Raw genomic sequence first — 10,963 nt, 5'->3', positions numbered from 1 at the left:
TTACTGTCCGAGCCCCCAAGGTCTGGAACAGCCTACCATCAGAGGTGGTTCAAGCACCTACATTGAGCACCTTCAAGAGCAAATTGGATGCTTATCTTGCTGGGATCCTATGACCGCAGCTGACTTGGGGCGGGGGGCTGGACTCGATGATCTTCTGAGGTCCCTTCCAGCCCTAATGTCTATGAAGTCTATGAAATTACGTTAAAGAATGAAAATGGCAAGATGCTCAGCAAAACCTGTGTTCTGCATTTGCTGAACTTGGTGTATGCCTATGGCACTGGGGAAATAAATGGGAATGTTTTGATTCATTTCCTTTGTTTCTATTTTGATGAAAATAGGGTGTGGAGTGTGTAGGGATATTTCTTTGTTTAATTTAAACAGGGTTGGCAGTATCTGTAATCAAAAAACTGCACAGTGGGTTAGGGCATGACAACCAGAAAATGAAATTGACTGATGAGTCATTATAAACAAAATTAAAACTGACTAATCTGTTTTACTGTCCAAGTGGACTGAAGTACAAAAAATAAACAGAATGATGATAATGGTGTTTGTGACTGTGCCCTCAATGAGGATCAGGGCTTCCCTGTTTTAGCAATATGTATGCATATAATTGTGCATGTGTAAAGGACAATCTATGCTTGTCCTTGCCAAGCTAGTTGGAATATTGTGTCTCATAATAAACTGACAAGATCCCTGTGATTAATTATCAGCCCTTTAAAGCCAAAGACAAAGAAAACAAAAAAAAGAGAAAGGATCCAATAACAAAACAGTGAGAAAAGGATTAGGAAAAGGAAGGTAATAAATATAGGGACAACCATGGTCATGATAAAATACACCTAGGGGAGAAACACAGCTTTGCATAGCTATTTAAACATAGGAAGAAGTGGGCAGAGTTGGCTATCATTAAGAAGCGAGTTCCACCTCCTGGCACTCAGCATGGCCAAAGCCCCATCCTCTTTTGATCTGTGATATTGCTGGAATGAACTGTGGGAATAAATTATTTATTGGATGACTTTCGTTCAAATTAATTGTGAAATACTTTTGATTTTTTCAAGCTTGTCTTTTTTCCAGATTATCCAAAACTCGATGTTACAAATATATGCCAGACCCATTCACTTTAACTAGCTCTTTGATGCCATATCTTCTGATATGCAATAGGCAGCCTAAGCTAATATTCCCTCTGGTCTGACTGCAATGATTTTAAATAGGAGGCAAAACCAACGTTTTGTCAGAAGGGGGTGTGTCGCAGTGCACGCGGGTGCCCTGGGCCTAAAAGCAGAAATGGCAGGAGAGACCCCTAGTGGTGAGAAGGGGGAGGCTCAAATACCAGTCACCAGGGCAGCACAGGTACTGGTTGCCAGGGAAACCAAGGGGGTCAGATGACAGGAAGGGGCAGGGCTTGGCCCCTTCTTAAGCCCAAGCATAAGGGCAGGAGAGCAGTTCCCCTCTGGCGGCCAAGGAGGGGGAAGCTCGGCCAGTACGCAGGGAAAGGGGAAGATAGACTGCAGGAGCATCCCCTGGTTGCGGCTGAGTTGAAGTATTTTTCTGGTAGGGACAGAATATGAATTTTTGACCGGGCAGTTTAGTTTGCATTATAGCCCAGGGCTTTGTGTTTTGTGTTTACTATTTAACCAGAGGACCGGGTGAGGCTATTAGGGGTGGAGGAGGCCTCATAGGGACTCCACGGTAGCGTGGGGTTTCCTGGCGCCGGAGAGGGCGCAGCATTGTTTGGGGGGCGCATTGGCCCCAGCCCTGGAGCCCCGGAGCTAGGGGGCAGCAGGGAGCCCCGTAGCTAGGGGGCAGTGAGAAGCCCCAGGGTGAGAGGGGGCAGCGGGGAGCCCCAGAGCGAGAGGGGGCAGAGAGGGGCCCCTGAGCGAGAGAGGGCAGAGAGGGGCCCCAGAAGTAAAGAAGAGGGCCAAGGCATAGGGCAAACCATGTCAAGTACCATCTGCAAGGCTTGGGCTGTGGTGTAGGGGAAGAAAAGGAGCCGCAAGTAGCTCCCCCTGACTTATAAAGTGGGCAGCCTCCCGCTAATTACATCACTCAATCAATTAAGATGGCAGGCAAGTAAGCAGGCAGTTAGCCCAAGACAGGAAGGTGGAGCTCCAGCATGCTAGACCTGTTACCAGCACCCTAGACCTGTTACAGGGTGTTTAGTGGGATGTGCTTATAGTGTACACAAGGTCAGGTGTACTCCAGACACTCTTATGTCACCACACTGTGAGACTTATGTACATGACAAAGCCTACCACTGCTGTCACTACTAGAGGTGCACCCTGGGATACCAAAGATGAATTGCACATCTCCTTTTTTGACAGTGCAAATGCAGACAAAGGACTTAAAGATAGATGCCTGTGCCTGAGACTTTTACTGTGGGTCTTCATATGGGTTACCGATTTGTGCAAGTATTTGCAAGACCTTTTCACTGAAGAAACTTGCAGACAAACCCATTAAAAGCACTAATTTCCATGTGCATAGGACAATAATACAGGATCATGAACACCACAGAAAATTCATGATTTCCATGCACAGATGTCTGAAAATTCTATATACTCGTTGCAGTATTTTAACCCTGTGGTAGAAGTGGCCATGACATTCTTTTGAAATTTTATCTTTTGATTGAGGTGCTATTAGAAAGAAAGAGAAGGGACTTTGTGTTGTGACATCCATTTAATTGATCTGACAGCAAAAATAAAATGAATATAGATGTTCCTGCACAGGTTTCATTCTTCGGACTTCTCTGAGGGGTATGTTTTATGCTTTTGTTCAGCTTGTGCACACAGCCTCTCATCTGCTCAACATGGCCCTTTGTCACACAGCCGTAATTAGTGGGCAAATCCTTGGTTCTTATAAATCAGACATTCAAGTCGATGGACCAATTGACACCAGCTGGCCTGGAACTTCAGCAAGGAGCCTGCAAATTGAACAAGCAGGTGGCAGAATTGTGACAGGGAGATGAAACACCCAAGATAAAAGAGAATTCACAGCAGGAGGGAATCCTCCTTCTCTCTGTCAAACAGTGGTGTTCCAAGGTCCTTCTACTGGGATGTTCAGGGGTTATGGGTGGGTGTTTCCTCCATCTCGTCCAAACCTTATTTTATGCTATTAACGTCAGTTACCCTAGCATAAAAGTCTGCTATACAAGTTGTAACCCAAAAGTCCATGCCTTCCTTACAGGAGGGGTTCGTGTGGGAGAATAACTCATATTTTCAGATAGAATCATAGAAAATTAGGGTCCCTGGTACAACCCCCTGCTCAAAGCAGGACCATCCCCAACTAGAAGATCCCAGCCAGGGCTTTGTGAAGCTGGGCCTTAAAAACTTCCAAGGATGGAGCTTCCACCACCTCTCTGGGTAACCTGTTCCAGTGCTTTACTGCCCTCCTAGTGAGAAGATTCTTCCCAATATCCAACCTAAACCTCTCTTGCTGTAACTTAAAGCCATTGCTCCTTGTTCTGACATCTGCCACCACTGAGAACAGTCTAGCTCCATCCTCTTTGGAACCACCCTTCAGGTAGTTAAAGGCTGCTATCAAATCTCCTCTCAGTCTTCTCTTCTGAAGACTAAATAAACCCAGTTCCCTCAGCCTCACCTCCTAAGTTATGCACCCCAGATGATTTACTTTTAGTAGTTCCCTCCAACTGTCTTCTTCCATCCCAGGTGCATGCATCTGCATACATGTGTGTATACACACACTAGTTAGAGGAAGAAAAACGGGTAGACAGGAGGACAAGATTTCAGTGTATTGGCTCAGGGAATGGTTAGGAGCCAGATCTACTCCCACGCTGGCTGGCACATGGCAGCTCTAAGAGAACATAGTCTGCCAGCTAAAGGGCATGGCCAGCCCCTCATCCCATCTGCCATCTGCAGCACATACTGGCTAGAAACACACACTGCTAAATACAGCAGGATTTACTGATCAGAGGACACTGTGATGAGTCTTACAGCTAGCTCTTCTGGCTCTGCCACTCTCAGGGCTGGTCGGGGATGGATTTGGCCCTAGGGCCATCCTTACTTCGGGATTACAAGTAAACCTCATTGACTTCAAAGCAGCTATTTGCACCTTGTTAAAGCACCGGCTACAGAGCTGGAAATAAAAGCCAGATTCTCTAACTTCTGGTCCTGAGATAATACTGCAACAGTACTTTGGTCCTCTCTGTTCTCCCACATATTCTGTATCTGTTCCTTTTATAGCCCTGTATTTGTGACACCACCAGTATTTCTATGGCCTGCCTTGCACTATCATAAAGATGGAGTTATGACAGCTGCAGCTGAGGTACATTACAGTGGTCCCTTGAAAGCCTCAAACTGTTGTGTCAGAGTATCACAAATAATCCAATTAGTGTGCAACTGAAAAGACCACACATGCTGACATACCAGGGTAAAATGAGATGACTTAATGGGCCTCCTGTTGTATGGGACACAAGTGTTATATTTCATCAAAGCAAAGTTTTAATTCCCCATGCATTTTTGTAACATTCCAATATGAATGCGAATAAAAAAACTCTTAAGAATTTGCAGCCATTCCCCCAAAATTACAGTTCTGTGAGGCTGCATGAAATTAACTGAAAACAAATTCATCATATGCAAAAGAGAAAGTGACTAACCTATTTTCACTGCCACAAATAGATCAAGGGTAAACATAAACAGCATAAGAAATAGCAGGGAATTCGGATGCCTAAAATTCTGATCGTATATGCTAAGATGATTTTCTGAACATACCTCAGAATTTTTTAATGCTAATTTTAACTCAACAGAGTTTCTTTCAGGAAAGAGTGGTTTTAAGATGATGACAGACTGTCCCTGCATTTATTGGTCTGCGTCATTGCCCAGACACTATATAGATGTTACTTCTGTGTGCCAGGAACTAATGAACAAATCAACCTCGCTGGTTTTCAAGAGGTAGAACTCTTAGCTTTATTTATTGCTCCCTACTTTCTCATCTGCTCTGGCAGCTTCCATTCCCTTGATTTTAACTGCACCAAAGAGTCTGCACACAAATGACAACTTCCTGCGAATATATGGAGAAAGGATTGATAGCTCAAAGTCAAGGACTTTCACTGGGCACATCTACAAGTGCACCTTAATGCACAGTAGCCTATTCCACTGCACATTAAAGCAGTGTGTAAAAAAAAAAAGCTAATATGCTAATGTGTGGTAGAATAGGCTACTATACGTTAAGCATCACCTAAAAAGTGTGCACTTGCACTTGTGCTACTGTGCATTAGCACAACTTAATATGCATTTATTTAGTACTTCATATTGGAGGTACTAATTTCAATGTGTATTAGTAAAAGTGCATTAATGCACATGTAGATCCACCGTTACCTAAAGGAAGTGCAAACATGCCTTCTACCCAACCAGGTGAAATATGCAACAATCTCCTATCAGTGAAGTATCATTTTAGCCTGTCCTGGCTCTGATCCTTTATCACTGCAGTCAACAGGAGTTTTGCTGTTGACTTTATTGGAAGCAGGATCAGACTCGGGATTTGTAAATGTTCCAGTATGGCCAATAGTACATGTATTTTGCAGCCAATTAGAAGCACAAATTCTGTTTTAAGTCAAGCAAATCTGTTCTGACATGAACAAGAAAAGAATATGATATATAATGCTGTCAGGTTCAAGTGCAGGGAAATGGTTTAAATCTGAGCAACTCACACCTCCGTGAGCAGCATAAGGTGCCTGTTCAGTAAGTGTATGTAAACACTGTAGAATCCCTCCTGACATATCAAGACGAACTCATGATAAAATTTGGTCATTATAGAGTAAAATGCATAATCCCCTTTAAAAAATTAATCAATGACAGATGGATGTTGTTGTTACTAATTAGTTCTATTATTGTAATACCTCCCAGCCCCAACCTATGCTATGCCCCAAAGTACCAAGCACTGTGAAAATACATAGAGTCAATCCCTCCCTGGAGACTTTGTAATCTAAACAGACAAAAGAAAGGACAGAAGGGAAAAGAGGCATAGCACATTCAAGTGACTTCCCCAAGGTCACACAGCTGGCCACTAGCAGAGTCTGAAAATTGACCCTTCAGCTCTTGACTTAAAAATAAAGATAAGTAGGGTTGGAGTATCATTGCCGAAAATGTCTAAGAAACAGACGAGAGGCAAGAATTTTTAGTGATGTCTTACCTAACCAACTGTTTAGTTGGGAAAGCTGCTGGACATGCTTTTAGGCATTAAATGCCCTTCAACGGGTTCCTTATGAGGACCTAATAAAGACCTAATCAGGTCCCTAATAAAAATAACTGAGATGAAGGTTTTTAAAAATATTTAATATATTAATGCAATTAGTGAAAGTTTCAGTGGCACAGAGAGTGCAGGTTTTGAGTTCCTAATAACTTCTACTCCTGTTGTGGTCTCATGTCATATCAGGATTTTCACACGAGAAGCCTGGACCAGATCATAAGAATCACAAGACCAAGATGATATTGACACTCTGATGACACTCAGATAACAAAACTGTATAGCGGGAGAGAAGAGTTGTAATATATGACACAGCTTTGGTTGTAAAAGGCTTAGTCCTATATGTGATTAAAGAGGAGACTGTGTCAAGATCACAAATGCAGAGCCAGCATCTCAAATAGTAGCCCATTATAGTGCATGAAAGTGAAGCAGAAACATGTGACTCATTACTGGAAACACAGTGTGAATACATGAGGCATGATTTGAGGGGTAAAGAGTATAGCTGGTCCTAGTTTTGATGAGTGCCCATAGAAGAGACAAGATGATAGCACAACAGTAGATGTGAATGAACCCCTGAGGAGGAAGGGAGAACAAATGTTGCACAGTACAAAGAAATAAACTCAGGCATTATCCTAGCATGAGATGATGGATCTATCTTGCACTAGAACAGATTTGGTTGGGTACCTGCTGCTTTCTCTGGGGTATAAGGGGTATTACCAGGATTTGGCTGGAACTGTGTCAAAAGCTACATTCAGCTTGGCTTGCTGAGTGCCTTGTTATTCCCTGGGCAAAAGCTCTGTGAAACATGTAGGATGTTACCAGCTTCATCAGAGGACTGGCTCACTTACTTACAGAGTAAGTGTTGCGCTTCACACACCCAACTAAAAGCTAAAATCTGCCCTGATATGCAAGTGTATGATTTTGTCAGTGGGAACCCCATTTGTGACTGCTGCAGCAGAAAATAAACACAGGAAGTGGTCCAGTCACCATATTAATGAGAGAAGGAATCTGAAAAATCTAGGGATCTTAGGAAAGAAAAAGACTGGGCTGGCCCAACTGACTGATGCTAGTATAATATGCTCAACTGTAGTCTCCACACCCCAGGCTGGCAAGGACTGGGAGTTCTGTAACAGCAACATATTTAGCCCTCAGAAAGGAGGGACTGCCTACTGTCAACCTTCAGGGACCTTGTCTGGCTGAAGCAAGAAAGGGCACTGATCACCTTTAAAAGGGACTCTCTGATGCTTTTGGTAGTTGGGAACTGTGCTGGGCTGGCAACAGATGCAAAGAATGAGAGATGCTGTTAGTCCCATCTACCCGCTTCCAGTGACCCATGAAAAATGCTGAGGGAATTTCTGGATGATCCTAGAAAAGCTTGTAGTAGTTCCCCAACATTAATGGATAAATAATATATTCAACTGAGATGCTTTTTTTTTGCTAATTTTTCCTTATACTTCTATTATTGCTTTTCTTTTATGTGAAAGATATATTCAATAAGATAGGAGAAAAGCAATGGCTTTCAATTTGTTTTCTGGGGGAAAATAGGAAACTAAATTAAAATGGATAGTAGTAAAGAGCCATTAAGGTACTCAAATGGAGTGTTCCTATATGGTCCATTAATCTATGTTCTTCAAGAGGCTGAGTGCAAACAACTTGAATACATTATACCTGAAGGGTGTGATACTGGACCATGCAAACAGGATCCTGGTGTTGCTAATTTCACAGTAAAAGGATTATTTTTTTAAAATAATTATCACCATTTTTGCAATCAATCTGTTATTTTTCAACAGCACACACATTGTGATATTAGTATATCAACACATTGTGATATTACTATATCATATGTTACATCTGGTGTACTTAGAAGTCTACATTTAATATGAGAAATTAAAAATATTTTATATATCATAAAGAAGCCACAGAAACCTAGCAAACATGTGACTGAATACTATCTCTTTAAGAGGAGGGCAAGTAGGGAAATCAGGCTTTGTACAACAGTGGGTGTGTCTACATGAGATGCTAAATACACAGTAGACCAGGGTGGGCAAAATGTGGCCCATGGGCTGGATGTGGCCTGCTAGGTCATTCTATCTGGCCTGCGGGGCCTCTACAAAAATTTAGAAAATTAATATTTATCTGCCCCAGGCTGCCTGTCATGCGGCTCTTGATAGCTTGCCAAAACTCAGGAAGCAGCCCTCCACCCAAAATAATTGCCTGCCCCTGCAGTAGACTAATTCTATTGTGCATTAATGTGTCATGGAAAAAGGCATGCTAATGCGCAGCAGAATTAGCGTACTGTGCATTAGTGTCACGAACAAGGCATATGCTGACACTACTGCGCAGTAGTGCCAGTTACTGCACATTGAGTTAGTGCTAAACTTAATGAACAGTAACTACCGCGTGTTAATGCATGTGTAGATGTGCCTAGCAGTTTCCAAAAAGACAGATCTAGTGAGGAAAGATCAGCAGGAACTGTAATAAGGAACATACAGGCTGATTTAGGAGATTTGAGGAATGGGTTGTTCCTGATTTTTTTTAAATTCTTTCTTTGTTTTCTGCTAAGAAACCAAGATTTAGCCTTGCACTTCATGAGTCCTTGAGATTCTTAAACTCTACAATCCATATGGCCTTGCATTTTAGCAGGTGAAGACACCTATTTTTAAAAAGTAGTAACTGAGGAATGCCAATATTTTTAAGCATTGACATAACTTTGGGATGTCCTCTTTACGTTTTCGAGTCTGATTTTCAGAGGTGTTGAACACTCAGTTTTCATGGATATCAGTTGTTTCAGATGGAATAAAGTTTCTCAAGTCAGGCACCACAAACTTTGGCTAACAAAACCAGCGGACACTTCTGAAAATGCGCCCTTAATGGCTTGGACCATGCTCACTCTGAACTGGTGTGAGAAACAGGCTGTCAGAATAAAGGAATCCTAAAATCCAGTCCCCTTCCTGTGCCTCTAGACTGTACACCAGTGGTTCTCAACCTTTTTTAACTGAAGGCACCCCTCCTCTGACTCAAGGCACCTCTCAGATAATGGCAGCTCATAATTTGTAACCCATTTTTTGAATACAGAAACATTACAGAGCAATTTTTCTATTGCAAAGAACTCTGAGAGACCAGAATAGGACAGAAAGTTTTTAATGCTGTGAATTTATATTTGAAATGTCTGCGTCTATCTTGAGAAACACATTTGCACACCTAACAATGCTAATATTGTGTGATGCCTCAAAACACCCTTAAAAAGAACTTAGGGCACCACAGGGTGCCATGACACCCTAATTGATGATCACTGCTGTACACCATCCAAAGAATGAAGGAGACTTTGAAATCCCGTGTGATGCCTCAAAACACCCTTAAAAAGAACTTAGGGCACCACAGGGTGCCATGACACCCTAATTGATGATCACTGCTGTACACCATCCAAAGAATGAAGGAGACTTTGAAATCCCTATCTGATGTGAAAAATAAAGGGTCCAAAGGGTGGAAACAAATTATTATTAATAATAATAATGAATCAGAACTCCTAGACTTCGTGCTGAAAGCTGCAAGTGGGAGAGGAACAGTAGAAAAAATCCTGGTCATATCCATCCTCTCTGCCACTGTGTGACACAGGATGCTGGGACGATGGACCTATGGTGTGACTCAGTAGATGCAGTTCTTATGTTCTTATAAAAATGAAACAAATTGCTTGCTAGACTACTGAGTCTGTCTTGCCACAACTTCTTACAGATGGTACCTTGGAGCAAAAACAGAATAGGGCACAGACAGGTAGTTGCTATTTCAGTCTCACCATGGTTTTCTGGGCTCCTGTAAAAATTAATGTTGTGGCATTTCCATCACTACTTTTAAAACCAAGTGAAGTACAGAGGTAATCCAGTTCATGCTATCTCATTCCTGTTTTAACAGATGAGCAGAAAATACCCTTTGATTCCAGTAGGTGGAAAATACTGATGTGACTGAAGTGACATCCTTCTTCCTTTGTGCACAGAGAGGGCGAGAAGTGACAAAGGCAGTTGATGATAGCTGGTTCTGAGTGACTTCTAAAAATGCCTTTCTTTTTAGTACAACTCCCACCCCCGTCCCCAGCAGTTCATTTTGTAACACAGAGGGGACAGGGAAGCCACAGAGTGAGCAACTGGGTCTCACAGTAGACAGACACACAAATCACAGGAACAAGGCAATGAGAGGCTGAAAGCCCAATTCAGTGGAGTCAAGCTAGCCCTATTAGTCTACCTTCTAACAGTGTGTGTGTGTGTACATACACACACCTCACTGAAGTCTGTGCTGTGTGTGTATACATGTATGCGCACACGTACACACACCATACAACTCACCAAATCTCATGCTGTGTGTATATATACACATACAGACATGTACACACGCACATACAACTTGCCAAAGCTGGTGCTCTGTGTGTGTATATATACACATACATACGCATGTATACACAGACACACACACATTTACATACAATGTGCCAAGGCTTGTGCTGGATATGCGAGTGTGCATATACACATACACACCCACACACGAACACACAGAAGGATATACACACACAGCTTGCCAAAGCTTGTATTTGTACGTGCACACACACACACAGAAGCGACTCACCAAAGCAAATGCTGTGTGTGTCCACACACACACACACACACACACACACACACTCAGCACAAGCTCCGGGAGCTGAAGCTCACTTCCCCAGGGGCGGATGAAGGGGCCGGGGGCAGAGGCTGCCCGGCCAGGAGCCGCTGGGAGAAGCGGCGCC

Source organism: Crocodylus porosus, unplaced genomic scaffold (assembly GCF_001723895.1).
Source record: "Crocodylus porosus isolate Cpor-Errol unplaced genomic scaffold, CroPor_comp1, whole genome shotgun sequence".
Classification (NCBI taxonomy): domain Eukaryota; kingdom Metazoa; phylum Chordata; order Crocodylia; family Crocodylidae; genus Crocodylus; species Crocodylus porosus.
The sequence above is the reverse complement of the archived record's forward strand: the minus strand, read 5'-3'. Positions refer to the sequence as shown.